This window comes from Pteronotus mesoamericanus, unplaced genomic scaffold (genome assembly GCF_021234165.1).
Source record: "Pteronotus mesoamericanus isolate MK-2021 breed Mesoamerican mustached bat unplaced genomic scaffold, CSHL_Meso_final contig_25, whole genome shotgun sequence".
Classification (NCBI taxonomy): Eukaryota; Metazoa; Chordata; class Mammalia; order Chiroptera; family Mormoopidae; genus Pteronotus; species Pteronotus mesoamericanus.
In genome coordinates this window covers 36,592,266-36,618,358 of record NW_026555105.1, presented here as the reverse complement: position 1 = coordinate 36,618,358, position 26,093 = coordinate 36,592,266, and the positions used below count along the sequence as shown (strand labels likewise).

The 26,093-nt window shown below is 45.4% G+C and overlaps 1 pseudogene; it reads left to right on the top strand.

Annotated features, from left to right (window-relative positions):
- Positions 1–6,170: 6,170 nt before the first annotated feature.
- Positions 6,171–7,131, top strand: LOC129070546 (glyceraldehyde-3-phosphate dehydrogenase-like; annotated as a pseudogene).
- Positions 7,132–26,093: the final 18,962 nt, after the last annotated feature.

The following is a 26,093-nucleotide window of genomic DNA, read 5'->3' as shown; positions in this document are numbered from 1 at the left end:
CTGTTCGTAAGTTGCTATGAGTAGCTAATAAAAAATATCAACCAATTCATTAAATAGTTGTAACTATTTTTGTTTCTGCTAGCTGCTGCGATGCTAGAAAGTAAGGGACATTGTTTTCCTATAGTGTCCATCAGTAGAGAGCTGATGCAGTGGGCAAGAGGAGCAAGAACAGCTTGGCTTTTGTCAAGAAAGGAATTCCTTTCAGGTAGCCACAACTGAAAATGTCTCCCACTTGTCAGGACCTTTTGTTACAAGTGACAGAAATACAATCCAAATTAAGCAAAAAGGAAATATGTTGGGTCTAGATATCATAAGGTCCTAACGCAACCTAGCTTCAGATATAGCTAGATTCAGTGGTTCTGATTATTTGGGTGTTCTCTCTCTCTTTCACATGCACATCTCAGCTTGCTTTTATTCCTTTTTATTCTGCACACAAGCTCTATTCACAGGGCAGATGAAATCTCAGGCATCTACAACCTCAGATGTACCTTTCTGGTTACAATCTTGGTTTACAAGCTTTCTTTATCATCTCTTTCAGGATCCCATATCAACCTCAGGGAGGACTTTGAGTGGATTTGCCTGAGCCAATCACAGTGTCCAGGAGAATAAAATGTTCCGATTGGATAACCTGGGTCACATGGTCATATGACCACTGCAGTGGCATGAGGATGATGGGATGGCTGTCCTGATTTTCTGCTCCACTAGGACCATGCCAGGAAAACATGCTGGGATCACCAATTATGGCTTCTATGGGCCATTCCCGCTTTCGGCTAACTGATGATGACAGCTTATATAGTGTACTATCGGATGACTTCTGTGGCTGCTGGCAGGGGTCACAGATATTCTCATGCCAGACTAAGTAGGAATGTGTCTCGGTTGGGCAGTCCCTGAGAGAAAGACTTGGTTATAGGGACCTTATTTGAGAAATGACCCCAGGGCTCACTGGGAGAAAGTGAATAAGTAAGACAAGGAAGAGAAGAGAACCAATAAAATATGTGTTAATAAGAGAAGAAAATAGAGGTTGAGAGCCCTGGGGGACTTCTGAGAGCCTATATAAAATTTTAGTGCACCAAACAGTTCCTCAGGACTATACACAGAGAAGCAAGGACACTCGTGCCCTCTCCACCATTTTCTATCTTTCTTCATTGCTTAGGGGCTGCTCCTGGGAGTGGTCTTTCCCCAGCTCTTCTGGCCTGTCCACACTGGGGTAGTAATAGGAGGAGGGGGACAGAGAACATCCTCAGGCAGAGAGCCAGCTTTCCAACTGTCCACCAAAGCTAAGAGTGACCTCCAGAGCGGACCCAGTGGATATGGGCTTCTGCTCCAATCTGTTACTTCTTGACCACTGCAACGCTCCTGAGGTTACTATTACTCCATTTACCAGCCAAGCACACTGAGGCCCAAACAGTTTCTAAGTGCTAATACAAGCATGCTCTAACAGTGGACAATCTGATTTTTTAAAAAATAAAATGGTTTAGTTTACAGAGTTCAGGGTTTTAAAAGGTTCTTCGGAACATTTGGCCTGCATTCTGTTGTGAGAGTTTGTTATAACAGTTGCTTATTAATTGGCAGTTATTATCTGATTGTCACAACTGTTTAGAACCTTAGGAAATAGGCACATGGGTGAGAAATACCAGAGTCTGATGCTTCAGAATGTTGACGTGGGCTCGAGATCGGCTTTAGTGCCACAGGGCCCGTGAGATAGAGGTTCATGGTCCTTGTGAAGCATTTCCTGCTGATTAGGTAAACCAGAGCTTTATCGCTGGGGCCACTTCATGCCCCACTAAGGACAGGTCTGGCAGGCAGTGCTCCCAGGGAGCCAACCCCCTAATTTTTTAGACATCACAAATATGATATGTTTTCCTGGATGTAAAAGCCCCTAAAACATCAATTCTTACAAATCAAGGAGTAGCTGGGGTCCTGGACTCTGTCACTTTTTTCTCAAGGGGCCAGGCTAGGAAATGTGGCACAAAGGGTCCTTGGGGGATTCTTTGGTTTAGATGTGGTGATGAGGCAATAAAATATATATAACTTTCCATTTTGTCACAAAGTAAAATGAAGAAACCTGTTGACAAGCAACTCCCTGGGCATAGCTATGTGACTCTGGGAAAATTAATCCTTCTGAGATATAGCTATTCATATATAAAATAAGGGAGTTTGGGTAATTAAGTGTTTAGCATTAGATACTGGTGCTGCCACTGCCACCTCCTTGCCCATGGCATAGTGCGCTATTCAATGATGGCACTTTCTCTCTGAGCCAGGTGTTGGCCTCAGAATCCTTCTCAACACGGTGAGCCAGGAAGACACTACTGAGCAACCAGAGGTGGCAGGTGGGTTGAAACTCATTTGCCATCCCTGGACTCGATGGTAATTTTAACTTGTTGGACTCTGTGAACGTGTAAACCACGTATCAGAAAATTATGCTCACAGTCCAAACCCTGTCCTCTCTGTGGTATGGGAAAAGTTTTATTAGAGCACAGGCAGGCCCACTTGTTTGTGTGTTTCTGTGGCTGCTTTTGTGCTACAACAGCAAAGATGAGTAGTTATGATAGAGGCTGTACAGCCTGCAAACCTCTAGTATTTCCTATCAGGTCCAGTGCAGAAAGGGCTGTCTACCGTCTGATTTAAACCTCCATCTTTACCTCCAATCTTTCTTTTCAGGTCAAGAGTGAAACTCCTCTTCATCCCTGAAGGACCCCTGTGGCTAAGCCATTCCAAGTGCCCCCAAGTCAGAAGGAGAGGAGAAAAGAAGCCAGTGGGAGGATTTAGGGAATAGAGACCTTATGGTGGTGTGGTGAACAGAGACAGGTGAGAGCTGGGATTAGCCAAAGAAGAGATAAAGGTGTGTCCAGACAAAAGGGGTGGAGGCCTCCCTTTTGTGCTGTCACTGAAGGAACACCCTGGTCAGCTTGGCCTGACATCCAGGTTGAGCTACTTTCTGAAACTTGGTGTTCTGAGAACCCTGGTATGGCTGGTGGCCCACTGGCTTCCAGAATGAGTTTGGTATGAAAAGGGAAGGTTTGAGTCCTTGTGTTGTTTCCTGAAGGAAACCACCATCTTTTCCTGTTCTGTAGACAACCACTGCTGCCCACCTGGACTCAGGCAGGACTTTTAAGTAGCACCCTTGATGGCTGTCCCAAGGGTGGGCACTGGGTGATGCTCCTAGATCTGTGTTGCATGGGCTACTGTATCTATCTTTAGCATGGGGTGGGGGGACAAATCCTTTGCTCCATGAGTCTTGTGTGATTCTGGTAGCCATAACAAACTCTAGCCTCTTCGCTTCTCTCTCCTGAGTCTCTTGGGATTCCATCTCTATCTGTGCACTTTGTTGTAAGTGGTTCACTCCTGAGGCCTTTGGGGATCTGCTCTTGGATGCTGGACTGTCTGTTCACACGGAGAACCTGAAGTGCCTGAGAGTTCCAGTCTCCCTGCAGGGCAGCCCACAGCCAGTGACTGGAGCAGAGGACAAATTCTAGCTCTTCTGTTTCCTCCAGGTATAATTCCTGCTCCAGTGCTCTGCAGGGTTAGGCTGAGGCTGGGACTCTCTCAAGCTTGTGCATATATCGGGCAGTCCAACACCAAGCCCTGACTTTGAACACACAATAAGCCACTTTTAGATTCAGACAGTTTATTACTCACATAGACAGTGAAAAGAAGAGTAAGCCAACAGTGCTAGCTCCCCAGGTCCTTGTTCTACACTCCAGAGAGGACAGCACCAACACAAGAGGTCAGATGACCCAGTGCAATGGGGGATCCCTGTTGCTTAGGAGACAGTTCTAGGCTGCAGTTCTATGGGGGTAGAAAAAGAAGTCCCATCCCTCATCAGACCTCGGGAGGTGGCCAGAAACTGCCTCAGGACAGCCCCTGGGGAGATACAGAGGTGAGTGAGGAACCTCTTGGATCTCTTCATGGGACTCCCACCCTCTCCTGCTCTCAGGGGATCAAGACATCCTGCCAGTGCCTAGTGTATTAGATTCCTGTTGCTGATCTGACAAATTATGACAAACTTGGTGGCCTATACAATACAAATTTGTTATCTTACAGGTCTGGAGGTCAGAGGTCTGCAATAGATTTCTCTGGCTAAAATCAAGGTGCTGCCAGGCCGCACTCCTTCCGAAGGCTCTAGGAGAGGGTCATTCACTCTTGCTTTTTTCAGCTTCTAGAGGCTTCCTGTGTTCCTTGGCTCGAGAACCTGGCCAGCAATCACATCACACCGATGGACCTCTACTTCCATCATCACATCTCTCCTCATTTTACAAGGACCCCTGTGACTATGCTGGGCCCACCCAGATAATCCTGGGCCCTCCCAGATAATCCAGAGTAATTTCCCCATTTAAAGAGCCTTAACTTAATCCCACCTGCAAAATCCTTCTTGCCATATAAGGTAGCATAATAACAGGTTCCATGGATTAGGACAAAGATATCTTTGGGGACATTATGAAGTCCACAAAATTCAGATTAGCTGTGGTTCAAATCTTTGTTCGCATGGCCTGCTCAGCTACATCGGAGATTGCCAGGTGGAACAATGGCCGTTCCCACTCAGACTTCAGCTGAAATCCGCCCTCACCTGGCTGCCTGTCCTTTTGAATCCTGCTCCTCTCATGCCTTGACTAGTTCTCCTGGAGGAGGTTCCTTAATAAATCATTTGTCCTAAATCTTTGGCTTAAGGGATTCTACTCTGTGACAGTGGGTCTCTCCATGGACAGAAAAGAGTACTTAGTAGGGTAGTGGAATTGCTTCCTTTTTGCTGCTTATATAAAGTTACAGACTAGGGGATGTATCTCTTTAGTTAATTATGAAGAAAACTAGCTAAAATTCCTGAGGGTCTCTGTAAGTGTCACCCTAAGGGAGAGAAGTTTGGGTGGGAGCATCCTAGATGCCATGCAACCTCAAAAAAGTTCAGCAAGGCCTTGGAGAAGCCCTGGATCCAAAGTGGCCCCTGAGAGAGCCCTGTGTGCCCAGGAACCAGCTGCCATAGCCTCTCCATGTATTCAGTCATGGGTTGGGAGCAGCCTGTGGGAGGCAGGCTCGGTGCAACATATGGTGATAGCTTCAAGGCCCAGAAGCTGGGGCCCTCTGTCAATGATGTCCCCTGTACTTGAGGTCTCATGGTCTCCACAGAAGGGCATAGCCAACTAGATATAGAATTTGAACTTTATTCCAGGTATGTTGGGGAAACTCTTGGATGGATTTAAGCCAGGAGAGTGACATGGCCTGGTTGGTGCTTTTGAATGGTCACTCTGGCTGCTGAAGAGAGAAGGAGCATGAGGCAGAGAGGAGGCAGGGATGTGGGGTCAGGTGGAGGCTATACTGTTGTCTAGGAAAAGAGGTGGCAGATGACCTGGCCCACTGCAGTCCTCAGGAGTACTTGAAAGAGGAGGGCAGAGGAGACCACAGTTCCATTCTCTATCTCATCTCAGTAAAGTTGGGTGCCTTCTCACCTTCCAGCTTCTGCCACTTACTGCCCCACCCAACTCTCTTCCCATGAACTCTGCCTTGTACCTACACCTTTATCTCAGGCACACCCTTCCCCTGTATCTCCCCAAATCCCTCCTTAGTCCTGGTCCTCTACACTTCTGCTCCCAGCTTTGCCCCAAAAAGACATTTACTCTGTTTCCTGAGACTGTCTTATATTCCTTGGGAGAAGTGCAGATGCCAGAGCCCCACTGCAGACCTGCTCTGAGTGGGAAACTCTAGGGAAAGACCCAGAGTGGGATTGTGGGTTCAGTCCCCAGTCAGGGTGCTTAGGAGAAGCAACCAATCAATATTTCTCTCTCAGATCCATGTTTCTCTCTATCTCTTTTTCCCTCCCTTCCCCTCTTTCTAAATAAATAAGTAAATAAAATCTTTGTTTGAAAAAGTAAAAAGATAGCTGACAGAATGGGAGAAGATATTTGTAAATCATATGGAAGGATCTAGTATCCAGAATATACAAATAACTCTTACTACCCAACAACAAAGAGACAGCCTAATTAAAGAAAGGACTTGGGCAAAAGATGCGACTAGACATAAAGAAAGAAGATATACAGATGATCAAAAAGCACATAGGAAGACATTCAGCATTATTTCAGGAAAATGCAAATTAAAAACACAATGAGCTCTCTCTCCTCCTCCTGTTCTACAGACAGCCCTGTCTTCCCGAGTAGGGCCAGCCTCAATGCTGAAACACGATGGTGAAGGCTGGAGTGAATGGATTTGTCCTCATTGGGCACCTGGTCACCAGGGCTGCTTTTTACTCTGGCAAAGTGGATTTTGTCAGCATGAGTGATCCCTTCATTGACCTCAACTACATGGTCTACATATTCCAGTATGATTCTACTCATGGCATGTTCAAAGGCACAGTCAAGGCTGAGAACAAGAAGCTTGTCATCAATGGAAAGTCCATGTTCATCTTCCAGGAGTGAGATCCTGCCAATATCAAGTGGCATGATGCTGGTGCTGAATATGCTGTAGAGTCCCCTGGTGTTTTCACTACCATGGAGAAGTCTCCTGAAGGGTGGGGCAAGAAGGTCATCATCTCTGCCTCTTCTGCAGATGCCCCCATGTTTGTGATGGGTGTGAGCCATGATAAATATGACAACTCCATGAAGATTGTCAGCAATGCCTCCTGCACCACCAGCTGCTTGGTCCCCCTGGCCAAGGTCATCCTTGACAACTTTGGCATTGTGGAGAGACTCATGACCACAGTCCATGTCATCACTGCAACCCAGAAGACCATGGATGCCCCCTTTGGGAAGCTGTGGCGTGATGGCCAAGGGGCTGCTGCCAAGGCTGTGGGCAAGGTCATCCCTGAGCTGAATTGGAAGCTCGCTGGCTTGGCCTTCCATGTCCCTACCCCAATGTGTCAATTTGGATCTGACCTGCCACCTAGAAAAAGCTGCCAAATATGATGACATCAAGAAGGTAGTGAAGCAGGAATCAGGGGGCCCCCTAAAGGGCATCCTGGACTATGGTGAGGACCAGGTTGTCCCCTTCAACTTCAGTGGTGACACTCACTCCTCCACCTTTGATGCTGGGGCTGACATTGCCCTTAATGACCACTTTGTCAAATTCATTTCCTGGTATGACAGTTAATTTGGCTACAGCAACAGGGTGGTGGACCTTATCGTCCACATGGCCTCCAAGGAATAAGAGCTCCCTGGACCACCAGCCCTAGTGACAGGAAGGACTGCTGGGAAGTCCTTGCCTCATATTGATCCCACAACACACTGTGAATCTCCTGACCTCCAGTTTCCATCTTAGACCCCTGAAGATGGGAGGGGCTTAGGGAGCTTTACCTTGTCATGCACCATCAATAAAGTTCACTGTACCCAGCCAAAACAAAACAAAACAAAACAAAAAACACAATGAGATACTACTCCACACCCACTAGGATGGATATAATAAAAAACAAAACAAGATAACAAATTTTTGTGGAGAATATGGAGAAATTGTACCCTTTGTACATTGCTGATAAGAATGTAGAACATTCAGCCTCAATGGAAAACAGTTCAGCAGTTCCTCAAGAAGTCAAACATAGAATTGGCATATGATCCAGTGATTCCACTCTTAGGTATGTACTCCAAAGAACTGAAAACTCATTCTCAAAGAAATACACGTATACACGTGTTCATAGCAGCACTATTCAAAATAGCCAAAAAATAGAAGCAACCCAAATGTTCACCAACAGATAAATGGACAAACTGTGGTCTATCCATACAATGGAATATTATTCAGTCATAAAAAAAGAACCCCATGTCATAAAAAGAAGTGCTATACCATGAATGAACCTCAAAAACACGTTAAGTGAAAGAAGCTAGACATGAAAGATCACATTGTATGATTCTATTTATACTCAATCCTCACCTGCCTCCTCAGACAGATGGTCACAGCCTCCTGCCTTCAGACTCCTAGGCCCCCAAACTGCAGGATCTCCTTGAAGCCCTTTGTTGAAGGTGTGAAGTGAGTCACTAGCATCCCTATCTCATTCCCCAGAGGGTAGGCCTCATACCCACAGACCACTTTCTTCAGAGAACTCCCCACCCCACAGGCTACTTCAGATTCAGCTGAGTCGGTTGAGAGATGAGTGTCTCCCACCTAATTTCTGAGTATTTCGTTTTGACTCTGACCTGGAATGTTTGGCCCTTTGGTGTGCTGGGATCTTCCCACCTATTTCGTCAGTCTTGATCTTTCAGCCTCAGTCAAATCAAAAGAATCCTTTTAATAATCTTGTCACATTATGTCACAGTATGTATTAGTTTCCTGAAGCTGCTGTGACAAATTACTACAAGTTTATTATCTCACAGCTCTTTCCCACTGCAACTATCCTGGACCACCATGCTAGAGAGGCTTCGTGGAGGTACTCTGGTGGACAGCCCCAGCTGAGCCCCCACCAAAACACCAAACATGTCAGCAAGCCACCTTGAGCCTTGCAGACCAGCTCACCCTCCCACACATATTACCTAGTGACCTCAGTCGATGACACATGAAGCTGAAGCATATCCTGGCAGTCCTGCCAGGGTTCTGACCTACGGAATCTGTGTGATATTATAGAATGATTGTTTTAAGCCACTAAGTTTTAGAATAATTTCACGTAGTAATAGTAACTAGAATAGCACCATCTGTCTACTTCTTTTACTTGTACCTGTTCTTGTAAATATTTTGTTATTTACGAATAACAAAAAGTAAATATTTGTTCTTGTAAATGTTTTGTTATTTTGGCTGTGTGAATTTAAATTTATGTAAATGCTATCATGTCATGACTCTCATTCTGCTTTTTTTTTTTTTTTTTTTTTTTTTTTTTTTTACTCAGCACTATGTTTTTAGACCTTTTTATACCTGTATATGGACATCTGGTTTGTTACTTCAAACTGCTGCCTGGACATACAGCTGCACATGGTCTGTACAGTTTTTTCTCTTCACTCTCTGTGAGGGACATTTCAGTGCTTCTGGCTCCTGCCACCATAACCAAATATGCACAGTTCCATCCTTAGCCATTTCTGAGTTTGTGAGCGCATTTCTGTAAGGATTTACACAGGGGCAGAATTTCTGGGTCACAGGATAAATGATTCCTTTTGGGAATAAGTAGTGTTGCCTGTGCCAGTTCACATTCATGTGCACCAGTAGGGTGGATGGTCCTTCTATTCCAATAAGTGTAAATCATTATTTTCATTGTTTTAATTATCAATTTCTCTGATTACTGACATCTTTAAGCATTTCTTTAATTAGGTGTTATGTTTTTGGTTTTCACTTTTGACCATTGCCTATTAATGCTCTTTGCCCATTTTCCTGTGAAGTTTGCTGTCCTTTATTTTTTGTTTTTTGATTCAAGAGGTCTGCAAATATTTTAAATATCAATTTCTTGTCAGCTTTAGACATTGCAAATATTTTTTCTCATTTTGTTATCTGCCTGTGAACTTTGTTGAACAAAGTCCTTAGTTGTTGTTTTTTTTTTAAGATTTTATTATTTCTTTTTAGAGATAGGGGAAGGGAGGGAGAAAGAGAGGGAGAAAAATATCAATGTGTGGTTCCTCTTGAAGGACCACCCACCAGGGACCTGGCCCGTAACCCAGGTATGTGCCCTGATTGGGAATTGAACCGGTGACCCTTTGGTTCATAGGCCAACGCTCTAGCCATTGAGCCACACCAGCCAAGGCAAAGTTCTGAGTTTTGATAAAACCAGATTAACCCATATTTTGCCTTATTTTTTGTATGTTTAAAGGTTATCTTGGGCCACAGAAGTGTTCTCCTACAGTGTCTTTTAACTTGAGAAGTGTCTCAGTTTAGTTCTTTAATCCACCTGGAATTTATCTTTGTGTGAGGTGCTAGAAAGGGATTCAATTTTATTTTTCTACATCTACTGAACCATTTTTCCTAGCAGCATTTACTAAGCACCCTGTCTTTTTCCCTGTGATTGTAACAACATAATCATTTCCCAACAATGGATTCTATGCTATTAGTCTCACTTCTACCACCTAGATTATAAATTCTGTAAATTCAGAGGTGCCCTCTGCACTCTCCCTTCTTCCTCCCTCTTCCCTTCTTCCTTCCTGCAGCCTAGTGCCCTGTAGGTTCCTATGCATCGAGTGGCTTCTCATCTACTGTTTAGTTGAAGGTTCTGAGCATTACTTCTTTATCATAGCCCTATCTTTCCTGGAAGGCACAAAGAAGTTCATGTCCACCGAGCTTTGTGAAACAGGAGGGGAGGAGGATGGGGGAGGTTCTGGAGTGGTTGATTTTCAGTGGGCAGCTTTCCACTTACCAGGCCGGCATCCTTGGGAGAGAGGTGGCAGCTCCCACCATCTGAGGGTCCTGCCTTCTCTAGAGACAGGGAAAACAGAAATAAGCAAACACACTTCACATTGGGTCTTAAAGACCGAGAAAACTGATTTCATGTGATCACCACTGGTAGGCTTTTTTTTATGGGGAAGCGGAAAGGAGCAACACCTTCTTAAGCTCCTACTATGTGCTTAGTGCCAGAAGAAGGCTAGTCTCTGCCTTTAAAAAGTTTCTTTAGGGGGGAAGAAACATGACAGAGTTAACTCAAGCTCTTATACAGTGATAGAGACAAGCTAAGGGCATTGGATGTAAAAGGGATAGGCAGGAGGGTGGTGTCAGTAAAGAGTATAGTGGATGAAGAAGCCAGCCAGTGGGGTGGGGCTGAGTGAAGAGAAACCTGGAAACAGGTGTAGAGGTGTGTTTACTGGTGGCAGGGGCACCTTAGCAGTGAGCTGTCAGGGACACCAAGTCTTAGAAACATGGTGGTGAACCCTGTGTCAGTCCTTGGTCTACCACTGACCATGTCTTGGGCATGCGGATGGCTCCCCACCTCCAGTGCCCACCATGGCTCTCTTGTTTTCTGCCTCAGGGAATTCATGCCGCTGAGAAGTGATGCTCCACCAGTGGGGGCCAAGAGTTCAGCTAAATGCTCCTGCCTTTCATCCTTTGTGAGATAGTTCCAAGGTATATTCTACAAATTCCTCAGAGGGCCCAGGAGGGATTGAGCCACAGGTGCTCACAGCAGTAGCCCAATAACACATACTGTCCTTGTTTCTCTTCTCTGCATTTCACTCTTGCCTCTTCCAAATAAATTACCTGTGCCCCAATCCTTGTCTTGGGTTCTGCTTTGGGTGAGTGCAAACTAAAACAAGAGAGTAACAAGTTCTTTTTTAAAAATTTTAAACTGAGTTTTAGAGAGAGAGGAGGGAGAGAGAGTGAGAAACATCAATTTGTTCTTCCACTTATTCATGTATTCATTGGTTGATTTTTGTGTGTATCTTCATCAGGAATCAAACCCAAAACCTTGGAGTATCGGATTGACCCTCTAACCGACTGAGCTACCTGGCCAGGGCTGAGAGTATTGAGTTTTAAGTAAAAGTGATCAAAGGATAGTTCCCAATGGGACTAAGTGGGTGGTGAGATACGTTCTGAAGAGCAGCCATTGGATCTAGCAGGGAAGAGGCATCCTTGCTGGGACGTGGTGGGAGAGGCAGTCCAGGAGGGCTGAGGAACAAATGCAGACCAGGAGAACTAGACGGCAAGCACTGCTTGAGAAGTTTAGAGGAAAAGGGAAGAGAATGTTTTTTAATATTCAGCTGTACCTTATTTCTTATTCCAATTCCCATTGCACTCTGCCTCCTCCCCTCCACAGAGTTCTCATGTCTCCTTTGGGAAATGGCATTGCTTTGCAAATTTTTTTTTCCTGAAATTTTTTCATGATGAATATCTAGCACTCAAGGGTCTGACGTTCATGGAGGTGGGGTGTCTGTTTCTTTCTCACTGGTGTGGAACCTTAGCCCATGTACCCAGCTCTGTGTTTGGAACTATTGTTGTCTGCTTTTTGAGGCTGCTTCAGACATCCACCCAGCCATCCCCAGCAGTGAGGTAAGTGGCAGCTGATGGTGGAAAAAGAGGCACAGACCAAACATAACCATCTGTTGAAGGTCAGCCAGAAAGTCTGCAGCAGCCTTGAATCTGGGACGCATAAAACAGATCCCCTAGACCTAGCCCCAGTGTGATGAGCTAAGCCCACGGTACTTCCAGAAGAGGAGGAAAAGGAAGTTCTTGTTTCTGTCTGCAGGGAAATAACCCATGGACACTGACACCATCTGTGGGGCTACCAGCAAGGGCCAGGAGGCTGCTCTGTTGTGAGAAGGTGGGAAAACGTCTGCTGACCAGAGCTGGGAACTATTGTCAAGAGAATACCCTGACCTGCTTTGGTTCTGAGCCTAGGGCAGGCACACACTTGTGGGCTAAGGGGGCTGGTTTACTCCTCCCCAATGCCCAAATCCAAGTCCAAGTTAGGGAAGGCCTTGGGCTTGGAAAGAAAAGAGGAAACGGAGGGCGAGAGAGATGGAGGGAGGGAAGCTTTATACCTGGGGGAACTGAGTAATGACAAACTTGACCACAGGGCAGCACTTAGCCAGGGAGAAGAGGCTTTCTCTCTGTATTTAAAACTACAGTATTAATAACATGTATCTTAAAATTTGGAAAGTACAATATTATATTTTTGAGTGTGTGAAAAAATGAAGTATAGTTACATTAAGTATAGAATAGAAAGTTGTGAATTGAAGCATGACAATAGAAGATTTTTAAGGAAAATTTCCCTAAGATGATGAGCTCCTAGGCCTCTGGAATTATGTGTGAGCTCCCCTCTGCCACTAGGAGACTTTAGCAAGAAAGAGTTTGAAAAGAACCCATCTAGTCCAGTGGTGTGCTGGTAAATGTTTACAACAAGCTTTCAAACCTATGCACCCTGCCCCTCAAAACCCCACAGTCCTGCTTTGTAGTGTTTGCCTCTTTCTTTGGTGTGAATACTCCCTTGATGGCCAATTTCAACCCACCAATGTGACATCACTGATTGTGGAGTGGGGAAGAGATGAACAGAATCTACTCTCACAAGTTGTTATGAGCTAGCTCTGCATACCCCTGATTCTAGTCCAAACTCCTCGTTTTATAGCAAGAAGGACAGAGGCCCAGAGAGTGAAAATGACAGCCTCAAGGTCACATGGGGAATTAGTAGCACACTGGACTCCTCACCAAATATCCTTTATTCCATGTTATCATTTATTATTTGTTTTATTTGTCCCGCTCTAGGATAAGCAAGGCTTTTTCTAACCTGAGTTTTCTTTTCTGCTTTTAAAACTGTGTGTATGTGCTCGCCTTTTTTAGAAGTTTCAGTTGGCCATTTCCTCTGTCTGTAATACACCTCCATACCAAATCCAGTCTCTCCCTATTACACAGCCCTGTTCATTTTCTTCACAGCATTTAATGTCTAAAACCATCTTATTGCTATCTCCTCCTTAAAGAGTATTCTCTATGTGACCAGAAACGGCACCATTTTCACTGTTATGTCAACTTCTAGAATGAGTCTAGAATCTATTTCTTTATTTATCATATATTTATTGAGCACCTACTATGTGCCAGATACCCTGTTGGCACTTGGCTGTCAAAGAGGAGCTTGGTCCAGCTGCTCTAGAAAGTGGTTCATTTAGAGTTTCTTGTGTTGGCTGTGTCTGGAGACTTGGATCCACACTGCTTTATTTAGGGACAAGGGAGAACAGAAAGGTGGAAGACTTGGGACAGAGGTTGGATTGTGGAGGTGTCTTGGGCTGGCTACCTTGTGTTCCAATTATCTATTGCTGCATAGCAAATCACCCCCAAAACAAATAGCTTAAAACACAGACTTTCATTAATTTTTTATGTTGTCTCTTACTGTTCTGGAAAATACAGTTTACCACAATTAGCTTCTTGAATTTCAGCTTCTCCAAAGAATTATTGAGAGGGTTATATAGATGAAAATTTGAATTTTAAAATATGAGCTAAAACAACTAACTGATTGCCTAACCTGCCAAGGGCTTCAGTGGATGATCGTCCTCATTTCTTACCCGTCAGTAAAAGTCACCCTTTTTAGTATACAGGTCTATGAGTTCTGACAAATGCATGTAGTCATCTAACCACCACCATGATTGGGATATGGAACATTCCCACAAGCTAAAACCCTTGTGACCCTTAATGGGCAATGCCCCTTTCCCCAGCTCCTGACGACCACTGATCTGTTTTCTGTCCCCTTTGGATTATCTTTTCTAGGAATCAGATGTAACCTTTTGAATCTGGTTCCTTTCATTCAGTATAATGCCTTTGAGATCCATCAATGTTGCTGCAAGTCTCAGTCACCACTTCATTCCTTTGTAATGCTGGATGGTTGTCTGGCAACTAGCTGTACTACCCGTTTGTTTATCTCAGCTTGTTTTTCAGATAAGGAATTCTTTGGATGCAATCCAGTGTGGAAACTCAAAATACAGAATAAATGAGAACTGAGATCTTCTGGTGTGGTCATAGGTAGCAGGGTAAGGAATCCAGAGGGTTCCTTGGAACACAGTTCGAAGACTCTTGGTCTAGCCTCTTGTGACGGAACCGGTCTATTCTATGCCCCCTCTCAAGTTTTGAAATCTCTGTGGATTTATTTTCCTGGAAGTTGTTTTCCATCATTCCAAAGAGATGGGCCTCAGTGAATGAGGGGTTGTGTGACAGTAGGAGGACAGAAACTTAGAGACCAGTCTGTCTTGATCTAGGCACATGACCTTAGGTAGCTTCTGGTCTGCTCCAGGTATCTATTTCTCTATCTGCAAAATGGGGATTAAATTAAAGTAGACTCATCTAGGGAACTCTGGCAGGGAATGGGGGGAAGCTCAGGATGCTCTAGACCCCAAGGCTCCCATGCTTCCATTCCCTTTCCTCTGTCCCCTGCCAAGAAGGCCCCCTCCAGAGCCACCATCCTGTTGAGCAATGCTGAGCCAATGGGAAGACAGAGGTGACTAACAAAAAAGTATGGAGGGTGTGGGGCGTAGGGTGGGAAGAGAGTCTGTTTTTGCCTCATCTGCCTAGAAAGGAATTGCCCTTTGGCCCTGCCCTCTTCTGGCCAGGACAACTGGAGCCCCGGGAATCAAAATTCTTTCATGTGGCCAACACCCTACCACACTAATGATGCTGTGGAGATGCCAGGGTAACATTGCCCAGCTCCCAGGACTCACTGCTGGGTTCCTATTCTTTGCCTTGGCCAGAGAAGTGTGATTAAACATCATGTCAGTGTCTCATAAAAGTGATGGTGTTCTTACTGGAATAAATAATTAATAATGACACAGTACAATTTAACATCCAAGAGTATCATTTTCTCAAAAGACCAGGGACTTTTCTGAGAGATGGGACATTTAACTTGATTTCAGACTTCTTGGGGTATCTTCCAAAACTACTCCCGGCACCATGCTTGGTAGATTATGGGGCTAGGATCACCTTAAACAAATTATGCTTACCTACTTTAACTACACTGCTGACAGTAACACAGTTGTCATTATACTCCAAGTCATTCAGGTAATAGTCCCCCTCTCTCCCTGGCTTCCATTCCTACGCTGGCTCCAGAATCAAGAATGGCAGCCTGTTTAACTCCATTCAGTGGTGGGTGGGTCTTCCGCTTGTCTATGCTGGGCTCCCAGAATCAGTGGGACCATTGCTGCCCTGGACTCTTTTCAGTGGGTGAACATCTTAGTTCCTCGTGTACCACACTTCATTCTTACCCAGGAAGCCTGGCTTGGTTTAGCCCTAGGGCCTTTGCAGTAGAAGAGAGTTTTCCAGTGTGGCTGAGATGTCTACCTGTATAAAACAACCCCAGGTGAGCTGGTGGGGCTCTTCTTCAGGAAGGGCCTTGTGGTCCAGACTCATGAAAAGGCTTGAACAAAACATCCAAAATGAGCCACAGAAACAGCAATTCCAGTCATGCGAGAAACCCACCTGGAAGGCTGCTTCATTTCCCCTATGTCTTAAGTCTTTATGATACCGTTTTGCACTGACTGTCCCCTCTTCCTAGGACACTCTTCCCCCAGTTATCAGCAGGGTTCATGCCCTCAGTTCCTTCACATCTTTGCTGAAAACTCACCTTCTCATGAGGCTGCCCCTTACCCTTCTACTCCTGCGCTCTCAGCTCCTTATCCTGTTCTACTTCCTTTCTCATAGCACCGAACTCTTTCTAACATACTGCATGATTTACTTGGTCATGTTCATTATTTAATGTCTGCTTTCCCTGAAGTAATGTAAGCTCCACAAGGCAGGGATTTTTGTTTTGTTACTTAATTCTATCTCAAGTGCCTAGAAAGGTATTTGGTAAATTGTAGATGCTCAATAAATAGTATTGGATGAACAAATGAATATGTCTGATCAGTAATAAAGGGAGCACAGAGGTCTGAAGACAGGTGTCTGAAGTCTGTGTCTGTCGCTTAGCAGCTCTGTCAACTTTATACACACCATTGGCCTCTTTGAGCCTCAGTTTTCTCATCTGGAAAATGAAAATAATAGCGTATCAACTTCACAAGACTCTAGAAGAAACATTAAATAAAAAGAAACAAAGATGTATTGGTTTCCTAGGGCTGCTGTTACAAAGTACCACAAACTGGATGGCTTGGGAAAAAACAGAAATTTATTGCCTCATAGTTCTGGAGACTAGAAATCCAAAATCAAGGTATCAGCAGCCATGCTTTCTTAGGGGGATTCTTTCTTACCTCTTCTCACTTTGGATGTTTGCCAGCAATTCTTAGCATTTCTTGGCTTGTAGATGCATAATTCCAATCTCTGCCTCCATTGTCACAGGGCTCTTTTCACTGCATATGTCCGTCTCCTCTTCTTAGAAGGACACCAGTCATGTTGGATTAGGGTCCCACCCTGCTCCATTATGGCCTCATCTTAATTATATCTGCAACAAGCTCATTTCCAAATAAGGTAACATTCTTAGGTACTGGGGGTTAGAATTCCAACTAAACTTTTTGGGAGACAAAATTTAACTCATAACAAGGTGACATTAATTTTAATAATATATTTTGTTTATATATACAAATATATAAATATATAACAATATAAATCATTATTAATGAGATAAAAATATTTCATTTTTTTCCTTTTAAGTTCTGAAATTAATATGTGCTCTGTGCTGATAGCATATGTCAATTGGACTAACTGCATTTCCAATGCTTGATCATCATGGGTGTCTAGCAGTTACCATACTGAAGTGTGCAGGTGTGGATGGAGTTAATATAGCCATGAAATAACTACAAGCCCATGTCCATTTAAGAGCTGCCCAAGAAGCAAACTCAGAATAGAAGTTTCATATCTTAGACTCTAAGCACCCCTATATTACTCTTGACAGCAGTTTTTCTGCCCCCTACCCCAACCAGGCATTTCTTTTTACATCTAGAGCAGTGTATGAATATCTTGCCAATTAGATGTGATCTGAAGTGTTTAAAAAACATATTTGGTAGCCCAACAAAGGAGGGGAAGACATATGACTCACTGATCAGGGGTGAGCACAGACCCTTGGGCATCCTTGGGCCAAGTTCAGTCTAAGTCCAGTTGGCCCATTTGTGTGGGGATGACATGCTGAGCTCACATTAGAGTGGATGCTCTCCAGACTCCCAGCTTCCCTTCCTGGCTCTCACTGATCCACACACAGTGCCCACATCTCATCTTCATCAACCTTACACACCCACCCCATCCTTTTCTTGAAGCCATGGAGCCATCTTTAATTTGGAATCCCAGATGATCAAGTTTAAGATCAGCAAGAGACCTTCAGCCCACAGCAAATCAAGGCTGTAGCCCTCAGTTGGCCAGAGACATGGATCCTCCTGCGGAGGCCCTCAGAATGTGCATTCAGAGTCCACTTTATCCCTTAGATGGTTCTGCCAAATAAAACACAGTTCTGGGTGCTGTCCAGCCTCCAGTGCATTGCTCTGTGCTTGATCGTAGAACTCCTGGGCCTTCCTGGGCTGGGACAGGATGTAGCAAATGGGCTTCTGCCATATTTCTTAAGTTTTAGCGTTAAGCCCTCTTTGAAATCTGGAACACAGGGGAGAATGAGGCATCCAGCATAGTTCCATAGAAGACCTCTCATATCCAACCTTAACTTTTGCTTTTACCATTCTTACTGCATCCCCATGGCCTCATATTTTCCTTTACCCCCAGGACCCTGGCTGCTTCTTTCAGTTTGGCAGTCACAGCTCTCCTGCTTCTGAGTCCTCCCTATCCCCTGTCCTCTCTGACACTCACTCCATGTATGTGGTCTGTGGTCATCCAGGTAGGGACCCAGGGCCTGGAGGCCCAAATTTAGCTTTGTGCAGTGTCAAATGCCGTATGTATAAGTGAAGTCCTGCTATTGGAGCAGAAACAAGGATTCAAGGGTAAGTTGTTGATTGTAATGTGACCCCAGGAGACACTGGTAAGGGTTAGAGGAGTGGGACAGGGAAGGGAAGCAGTCAGTGCAGGTGTGTTATGGAGCAGAATACTGCTGTGGGAAGCACTATCATGCCCACTCCTCAGAAGGACAGGCCTGGAGGGAGGAAGGGTGTGTTTGTGGACCAATTCTCAATGGCTGAGGGTAGCTGGGGTGGGGTTAACTCCCTTGGCGCTTCCATCCCAGCCTAGTCACTGGCAGAACAGCCTTCTGACACTTCGGGAAAAGTGTTTGTGTAAAGAGAGGCAGACACTGGCAGGTGGAATTGGTACCGCTCAAAGAATATGACATCCACACTTGCTAAGACGGGTATGAACATCCACCCACTTAACACATACTGCTGGCCATCTACTGTGCTAGGCCAAAGGCTGGAGGCTGGGTCAAACAAGTGAAGGGAGGGAGGAATGAGTCATGGGGGATCAGGAGAATGGGAGGGGTGCTGGGGACAAGGGGGGATGTGTGGACCTTCCAGCAGCTCACTTGCCAGCTGCTCTGCGGGGCTGAGACCATGACTGTGGAGATGCGCTGCATGGCCATGCCAGGCAGCTGTACCAGGGACCAGTCCCACAGCCCAGCTTTGCCTCAGCCCCATCTGTTGTCTTGATCAACACGGAGCGTTCTCCTCTGATTGGGGTACATTAGCCTGTTTGGGGTACTGAAGAATTTGAAGTCTCAATCATGTTGGGAGTCTTTTTCATCTCCTTCAACATGGTTTTTCGGTTGTTTTTTTTTTTTTTTTTTTTTTCAAGTTAGGATTCTAAGATGGTTGACTTAGCTTTGTGTTTCCAGAAGGAAATCTAAGAACCAAGACAGGGAGAGGAGAGACTGAGCGAGGGGCAGAGTGGAGATAACAGTTACCGAAGGGGAAGCACAGAGGGCTGGGGCAAGGAGTTTTCATAGCCTCCGTCCTCTTAAGATGCTCCCCAGCTATTCTTTCGCTCACTTCCTCTGTCCCTGTCTCATTTGGCCACAAGGGGACAGGAGGGGAGGGAGGCCAGGTGAGGAGATGGTGGGAGGTCATATCTGGAAGGGCCCTATAAACCATATTGAGGAGGACAAAGGCAAGGCTTTGAAGAAAGTCAACTACAGGAGTGACCTGCCCAGCTTTGTGGTTTTGAAAGACAATCCGTTACTCCTACATGTCATCTCCCTCTCTCCCACAGAACCCATTTCAGGTCCCTAAGTAAGTCAGGGGTAGGCTCTCTGATGGCTGCATAAATAGTGGTTTCTATATGGGTTGGGTGTAAGAGGGACATGGTAGGAAACCCAGTAGGGGCTGGAGGTGATAGTGGCTTGAACTGGGATGGTGTTTAGGGTGGAGAGAAAAGGATCCCTGCCTCTTGAAAGCTTTTAGGGAATCCCTAATATGACAGGAAACACAGGCAACCTGGGCTACCTTTTCTCCTTTCCTAGCCTTTATTGTTATGTTTTTACTTTTAATTTTGTTGTTAACTTCTTTATTGGCATAAAACTTACAGACTGTGAAGTGCAGGGATTGTTAAGTGGCGGCTCGCTGGATGTGCACGCAGCCATTATGGATCAGGTAGAGACATGAGGCATTTCCAGCTCTGAGCAGCATCCTTCATGCTCCGTTCGAGTCAGTCTCCTCCCCTCTCAATTAGCCATCATTTTGACTTCCATCAGAAATTAGTTTTGCCTCTTGGTTAGTTTTGCCTATCCTTGGCCTGCACAGAAATGGAATCATACAGTATGTGCTTTCTCCGCTCCACATTATATCTCTGAAGTTCATCCATGCTGATGTGTATTGGTGGTAGTTTATTTTTTTCTTACTGTGTTGTATTTTGTTGTGTGAAAACACATTATTTATATGCCCTGCTGCCACTGGTAACTGGGTAGGTTCCAGTTTGGGGCTATTGTGAATAGTGCCGCTGTGAATATTCTTGCACATGTGTTAGGTGCTCATATGCAACATAAACACTCATTTCTGTTGGGCACACCCCCAGGAAAAGAGTTTCCAGGCTGCATTTTTAGGAAGTCCTCTTCCACCTTTCCTCATGCTTCAGCAAAAGAAAAGGTTTGAGTGGCAGTGAGAGGTGGGACTTTTTAAAAGCCAAATGTATTCCCACAGATGGGCAGTGACCCTGATATCGGGGCACTTGTCTGTACACTGAGTCCAGGTACTTCCCAGATGAACAAAGTGAGGCAGAGGCTTTCTTACTTTGATGAATATCCAAGAATCTTCTACACTCCTTTCCTCCCAGTGGATATTTTGCAGGTTGAATGATCTGACTACCCCACGTTGAGAAAAGTCTGTGTAGAAGAATATTTATGATTAAGTATTCTTGAAATATTTATTTTTATTTTGTTCCTGGGCCTGTTTTCCTTCAAACCTGAGCCTGAGGCAAGATTGGGCCCAGAGAGGCATCTCTCGCTGGACTGCCAGGGTGAGCATGGCAGTGTTCATCCACTCTTGCTTTTGGCTCCATCCAATTCTGACCATTGGGTTGACTTGTCCAATTTTGTCTAATTCAGGGGAGGAAGGAACCAGGCCTCTGGGGATTTCCCAGGAGCTCCAGGGCATACAAACCCCTATACAAATGAGGGAGGGGTTTCTCTCCTCTGAAGTTCCTTGGGACCTTTGCACCCATGGGCCCCTCTGGGTTTTCCCCCAGACATCTCAGAGCCTATTCCCTTACCCTGTCATGGCTTGTCCTTCTCAGTAAGAGCGTCCCTGAACATCCTAAAATTGCCACTCCCTACCTCCTCTCATTTTCCCGCTAATTCCCCTCTACTTACCACACTGCTTTGTTACTTATCTAATTTGCCCATTGTTTCTCCCCATCCTCCCTAGCTAGAATGCAAACCCAACGAGAGCAAGGATTTTTATCTATCTTGTTCTGCTGTATCCCCTGAGCCTAGGGCACTGCTTGGCACAACATAGGTATGCTGCAAATATGTCCTGAATGAATGGAGGACTGTCTGCTATGTTCTTGTTAGAACTCTTTTTTTCTGGTTTTGTTGTTTCTGCTTAGATGAGGCCAGGTTGGGCAAGATCTATCTGATTTAGAGAGCTGGGGGCCACACATAGGGCCACACTGGCTTTATTCAAGACCTATCAGTTCTTTGCTCTGAGCCAGACACTGGGAAGGGAGCTGACATAGGGTTCCAAAACCCATGAGACTGCACACCATGGTTGGTGGATTTAGATTAGAAAACAGCTCCTTTTTGTTTTTATTGACGTTGCATTAAAATGTGTGTGTGCTTGTGTGTGCATTATTTAAAGTGAAGTTTCTCACCCTGACCCCTTATGTTCCATTTTTCCCCACAGGCAACCCCTGAAGACAGTTTTTTGTTTTTACTTCCAGAGATGTTTCATGCATTTGTAAGCGCACGATGCTCACTCTTCAGCATGCTCATCTTTCACTTAGCAATAAGCTTTGGAGGTTCTTCCAGCTCAGAGCATAAACCTCTCCCTCTGGAAAGGCCACTGAGTATTCCATTAGGTAGAGATAGCATAATGGAATTAACCCACTCATACCCACGAGCATCAAGGTTGGATCCAGGTTTTGCCCTATTATTAGCAATGGCATCATGTGGGTATTTTGTGCTGAGAGAGAAAGAGAGTAGTTAGGAGTTAGGAAGGGTAGTCCACCCATGTGGCTTCAGAATTTGACAAATATCTATTGGTGTGCACTTTAAGTGCCAGGCATGTTGTTAAAGTCTGTGAAGCTCTTGCCCTTAGAGCCAGTCTAACAATGAATCTCAACAATCTGCTGTTTTTTTGTTTCCTTCCCAGTAGAAATTTCTCATGGCCTCTCAGGTAGGGTAGGGGAAGGGAAAAGTCAGGAAGAGGTTCCTCTTTGAACCATACTCTGCACACTGCGGCTGGGTTTTACATGGAGACACTCCACCTCATGCTGGGAGACTCTCACAAATATGTATCTGGGCAGCCTGAGGGTTGTGAGTTTGTTGTGATATATTTAGAATGAGCCCTTTAGTGGTGCTCCAGGCCAGAGAGTAAATAGCTGCTTGCAGGGGCACTTAAAGCCAGCATAGAAAGAGACTGTAATTGCAGAGCTCAGGAAATGCTGTACTTGGGAGCTTTTCTGAAATGACATGCTATTTGACCCAATATTTTGCCTGAATGCAAAGGCCTCTTTGATCTCTGTGGCCAGCCTCCCTTGCATAATGACTGGTTCACAGCAGGGCTCTGGAGGAACTGGCCCAGCTGGCACAGAGGCTGATAACTGGGAAGACTGCACTGGGCTGAGTTGGTGGAACTTGTCTTGGGTTGAGTTCTCCCAGGAGCAGATAAGGCTAGAATGCTAGTAGATGATTTGGGGGGCAATTCCTAGAAGCATAAAGAGGGGAGTGGAGAAGAGAGATAGAGATGGGAAGGAAGCCCAAGCAGAGTGTCAACTGTCAGTTAATGGGGCCCTGGGAGCCTGCACAGAACATGTGCAGAATCACCCACCTGAGGGCAAGGAAGGTAGAGTATTCCACCAACATGGATCTGTTACAGAACCCCGCCAATGCTGTTCTGGAACAACTCAGGGTTCGATCTCCCACTGCCAAGAAGTGTGTCTCCCAATGCAAGAGTTTGGTGAAAAGGAAAGAGGTTGTTTATTTAAAGGTTATACAGATTCAGAAAAATGGAGGATTTTTACGATTAAGTCCCACTCCCATCTAAACACCCCAAAACATAGTCCTGCCCCGCTTTGCCAAACCAGGCCAGTTTCAGAATATGCCAGTCAGAGGTACCATCTTTCAGAAAAGCAAGATTCTGTGGCTCAGCATTCCCGGTCACAGTTCAGTTCAGCTCCAAGCATCTCCCATGAATCTGAGCTTGGTTAGGCAGATGCCGCAGAGCTCCATCAGCTCTGCTGCCATCTTCTCCAGTCAGGTTTCCCAGCACGTCTCGTTTTTCTTACTCTAGCTCTTACTCCAACCCACATAGCATCTCCTTATACACCAGTCCCCATGGCAGACCAGGGCCCCTTCTCTACACCCTTTCAAACTGCCTGACTGCTTCTTCCTTCTCTTTCAGCCTTCCCTTATTTTAAATGCTCAGTCTGGAACTTCCTGTGTGACTTCATATCCAGTTCCTCCTATGATGTGTCACTTTCGCCAGTTCCGCTGTATCTTTTATCTTCTTTTGAGTGCCACCTTTAGCCAGGGCAAGTGTTCTCAGTGATGCAGGGGCATCCAGCTCCTGCCTCTCATGTAGGTGCTACATAAGCTCCCCTGGCTATGTCACCAGTCCCTGAATGCTCCCAAAGTCACGTGTGCCTTTTCCCTGGGCAACCACACAGCTTTTAACTTGCTATTGTGATGCAAAGCATCTTAAAAGCTGTACTGTCCACTTTCTTCTTTGCCTAACCCAGGTTTCTGGGGGTTTTCTTCCTATTTTCAGAGACCCCTGCTCTGCACCCTGTTACAGATCTGTCACTGATAGACGGCTCCTTGGGAGGGAGGGAGTTGGTGTAGAGTCCCCCACCTGCCATGCATGACTGCATGAGGCCCAGAAAGAAGCTACTGCGTTGGCCCCAAGGGATTTTTATGCAAAACCTCCTGATTTAGAAGTGTTATCAAGTGATACCCACATTTTCTAAATGTTGTGAAAGGCAAACAACACAAGTTGAACTCCTGGGATACAGCTTGTGGACCTCCAGGTGTCGCCACTGCTGGATGGAGGGCAAGACCCCACTGCCTTATCCCCTCTCCAAGGGGCTGCCTCCCACCTCTCCTGGCTGAGAGACTTCCCAATCGATGAGGGCTGGAGAGCCACAGAGTCCTGAGAGACCAGTGACTTTCCCCATGGTTCTTAAGATAACTTGCAGTTATCCATCTGCCTGTCTCTGTCCCTACTTTAAAAATTCAAATGAGAGGGAATCAAGATGGCGGAGGAGTGAGTGGAAGTCACACTGACCTCCTTCCAGGATCAACCTGGAATAACAACTAAATTGTGGAGAAATCACCTGGAACAAACAACTGAACAATAGTGAGAGAGGAGCCTTGTAACCGTGGAGACAGAAGAATCAGTTTTAATGCAATCTAACTGGTAAGGAGTGCGGTACAGACTCGAGAAGGCAGGCAGGATGCCCACGGGCGGCAGCACCAGAAGGATATTGAAATGTTCAGTTGGATCCCCCTGAGAAGAGCAGGGTCTAGACCAAAAGCAGGGATCTCTATCCTATAGCACCAGAGCCCAAAAAGTATACAGAAAATAGTCAGCTGCAAAAAGCAGCAGGTTTGCTCTCTGCCAGAGACACGCAGCTGGAGACTCAAAGAACTGTTTAAAGGGCCAATGCATACATTTTTATTTGCAGCCACTTGCCCTGGTCTCTGGCAAAGGTAGGGGCAGAGTGGGCTAGAGACCCTGATGAGAGACTGGAGAAGGAGGCTTTGGGGAGAGGACTGGGAGAGTAGCCGGCAGGATCTCGTTGCTGACTCATCCCCCATGTGGCAGCAGCCATCTTGCTGAGGCAGAGACCACTCCCCCTGAGTGGCAGCAGCATCATAGGACCCAATAGCCCCGCCCCCAGGTGGGATTCCACCCCATGCTGTGCTGTCTAAGCTGCCTGCTGAGTGCAGAGTAGCAGCCACACACAGTAGGTCCCTGGTTAAAGGGGGCGCAGAGAGGTTTGGAGACACTTGAGGAGAGACTGGGGATGGAGACTTAGGGGAGAAAACAGAGAGAGTACCCAGCAGGATCCTAGTGCTGACTCCTCTCCCATGCAGCAGTAGCATGAGAGGACCCAATAACCTTGCCCCCAGGAGGGACTCTGCTCTGCCCTGAGCTGTCTAAGGTGGCCTGCTGAGTGCAGAGTGACTAGATTAACAGCTGAAGGAGACAGCCACAAACAGTAGATTACTGGAAGTCTCGAACAGACTACCTAAGGTCAGAGAGGAACGACGTTTGACATTATCAGAGGCAAATCCAGAAAGTAAAAACAGCGGTCTCCTACCATAGAAGTTCACACCACAAAGTCAGGAAATCAAGACAGATCAACTTAAAAAGCAGAAGCACAAAAGAAGAGTCTCACAAATAACGGGAAGACAAAGAAATACCCTCAACTCGAAAGGAAAGGAGCAATCCCCAGAAAGAAAAATAAATGAAATAGAGGCAAGTAAACTATCAGATACTGAGTTCCAAACAATGGTTCTAAGGAAGCTCAATGAGCTCAGTGAGCTCAGAGAGAATTACAAAAAACTACAGGGAAACTTCGAGGGACTTACTGCCAACTATATCAGCATGATAAAGGACATAGAAACTATCAACAAGAGGCAAGAGGAAATGAAGAATACAATTTCTGAATTGAAGAACACAGTAGAAGGAATCAAAAACACTAGATGAAACTAGATGAATCAGCGAGCTGGAGGACAAGGTAGAAAAAAGCTCCCAGAAAGAGTAAGAAAATGAAGACTGAAAAAGAATGAAGAGGCATTCAGGGAAATGCAGGACAACCTTAAATGTAATAATATCCATATAATAAGGATACCAGAAGAAGAAGAGAATGAGGAAGGGATGGAGAACTTCCCTAATTTGAGGAGAGAAAAAGTCACATAAGTCCAGGAAGCACAGAGGGTCCCATTCAAGAGGAACCCAATGAGGCCCACTCCAAGACACATCATCATTAAAATGGCAAATATCAAAGACAGAGAATCCTAAAGCAAGCAAGGGAGAAAGAGGTAGTAACATTTAAGGGAGCCACACTACGGCTAGCAGCTGATTTTTCAACAGAAACACTGCAAGTCAGAAGAGAATGGCAAGAAATATTCCAAGTCATGAAACGCAAAGGCCTGCAACCAAGACAGTAAGGCTCTCAATGAAAATGGAAGGCAAAATAAGGAGTTTCCCAGACAAAAGAAGGCTAAAAGA